The sequence below is a fragment of the Drosophila gunungcola genome, unplaced genomic scaffold (assembly GCF_025200985.1).
Source record: "Drosophila gunungcola strain Sukarami unplaced genomic scaffold, Dgunungcola_SK_2 000001F, whole genome shotgun sequence".
Lineage (NCBI taxonomy): Eukaryota > Metazoa > Arthropoda > Insecta > Diptera > Drosophilidae > Drosophila > Drosophila gunungcola.
Window position 1 is genome coordinate 11,225,915 of NW_026453197.1, and position 2,678 is coordinate 11,228,592.

Consider the following 2,678-nt stretch of genomic DNA (forward strand, 5'->3'; position numbering starts at 1 on the left):
GAGACCGACGACGTGACCAATTTACTTAAGTAACAAATATTCCTTTGTTATTTATATTGCAGCGAAATCAACATTTTCTCGGTGACTATCTACGGTGGGGCAGACATAATAATTCGGAACATCTGTGTTTTTGTGGTAATAGGCGTTTAGGAATAATTAAGTCATAATTTGATTTCTCTTTTTTTGTCCCTTTAGGTTTTGTTGGTGCTTCGTTTAATGGGTGTGTCCGCACTTGTTTTCCGAAAAAAATCGGCAGGCATTTAAAAAATATTTATTTGCTTGGCAGAAAACGTAAAGCTTTATAACACAACAATTGATTTAATCGCACTATATTAATATTAGCAACTGTTAAATGGTAGTTCAACAAACTGTTTATCTTAGAGCTCTACTTAAATTCAAATGGCACACAAAACAAAAAAAAATATCAAATACATTTTTTGTTAAAAAAATCAAACCAAAAATCAATACAGAAAGGTATGCATAAATTAAACATATTTGGGTTCATTGTTACCCACTTAGAGAAGTCTAGACAGTCTCACTTTTTGTGGGTCGAATTATATCAAAGTAATTGAAAAACCTAACAAAAATCCATTATTTTCTTGTGTTTCTTGTAGTAGAGAGCTGATGAGTAAAATTATGTCCATAAGCACATTCAACTGTTTTGTTTTACAATTTCTTTCTGATAAAAAGTAAATTCCGAATTGTAATTGTAAGCTGAACAAGAAAAAGGAATTTCAGAAAGAATTTTCAGAGTTCGAGACAACAACACTGAGTTCACACAAATGCCTTTTCTCTGGTTCAATTATGACGCATCCAGAATGACACTTTCCTCTTTTTGTCTTTTTCATCGTCTAATCAGCGCCTTTGTTGGCACTTTCACTGGCATTGCTTTGCCCTTTTCTGTTTTGGAAATCATTCAGAGGCACTCTGCCAAGGGCTTTTTCAATGACTCTTCACAACACATGCACCACAAAGGTGAAATTTCAGACCTATTTTGGGGTTGTTAGCCCCTTTCACTTGCATAGACCGTTTTTTGCCTGTTTTGCACCTTGTGCCCTCGACTCGAATTCGCTGCTGGCAGGGAGACATTGTCTAAAATTCATAATTGAACACTTTCAACCATAAACGGAGATGATAGAACGGGAATATGCATGAGGATGCGTACATGGTGTGGATGTGGCTGTGGCTGTGGCTGTGGCCGTGGATGCTGGCCAACTGCTTTTGTAGGAGAGCATTTGGCCAACTGAATATCTTCGTCGTTAATAATTCAAGAGCTTTTAATGCCATGAATATTCATCAAATTTTGAGCATGATTTGATTTTATTGCGTATTTCCAATGACGCAGCAAAAAAGGAGCCTCCTTTCTGGTAAAGGGTTAACCAGCACATTTGCCGCAGGGAACAAAGCTGAAATTTATTGGGCTTAATATTTAAATACATAATGGCTAGAAACAACAATTCTAATTTTTTATTTTAATTTACTAATAGTTCGATTAGTTTGAAATGTACATCAAAAGTAAAGTTTATTTTTTATAAGCTTTAAATATTATTGACTCCGATATTCTATGTTTAAGAATATTGAATACTGTATAAACCAAAGTACGGTACGACTGCTGGTGTTAAAAAAGACAACCCTTGTAACTGTTTTTATGGCCACACGTGGATTTCTATTTTGTCGTCAACCTGGCCAACAATGTAAGCTCCAGGCAAGGCATTTTTACTTCAAAAGTTTTCATTTTTGGCGCATCGTAAATTTGGTCGAAAATGCACCATAAAATAAATATGGCAGATGCGTTTATCGATATGGGGTGTTTTGCCTGCTTTGGTGCCTTTATCGATTTTCTGAATACCCAAATCGTGATAAACAAAAATCAAACTAGCTCCCTTAACCTAAATCGCGGCTAATCACTTTGATTAGTTTGAGTATTCAGTTCAGGCCCATTAAATGGCTATTTGCTTATCAATGCCGTGTCAACCTTTTGCTGTCCGTCAACCACCCACCCCGTGACCCTTGACACTCACTCATCAATTGCTGACTGCCGTCTGACAATCTCGAAACATTTTAGTCCGGCCATTGAGCCCATCCATGCGAGAACTACGTGAGAAATGTCAAAAATGTCACCAACTTAAATGCAAAGCAGGGAGGTTCGTCAAATGAAATCAAATGATTTGCCGTGCAGCTGATTTATGTTTAATTTATAGAGCATACTCCAAGGAACAGGGTCTGACCGGCATGCAAATAAATATCCAGCAGACCCAATCCGATGAAGACATAAACTTAAACTGACACAGAACGACGGGGAGCACGAGGCCCCAACGTCATGGGGCAAATCTGGGAAAATGAGGGAAAATGAGAGAAAACGGGAACAAAAGAGCGCCGATTCAGCGTGACGAGAGAAGGAGCTGAATGCGGAGAGCCGGAAAAATGTTGACCAAGTTTTCGCTTGCGGTAGGCCAAGAAAAACTCGGCTAACACCGAAGCCAAAAACTGGAGCAACAGACGGGCCAAAATGGAGCTAAAAGCCGGCTTGAGGACTCTTTTGGACACGTCGTATAAGAGAACACATTAAATAATCGAAGAGAGGCAATGGTTGGCATAAAGGTATACATTTATAATACTTTCATTTGAATTTTCTACTTGACTTGATTGAAACCGCAGGAATTTCGTAAATTTCTCCA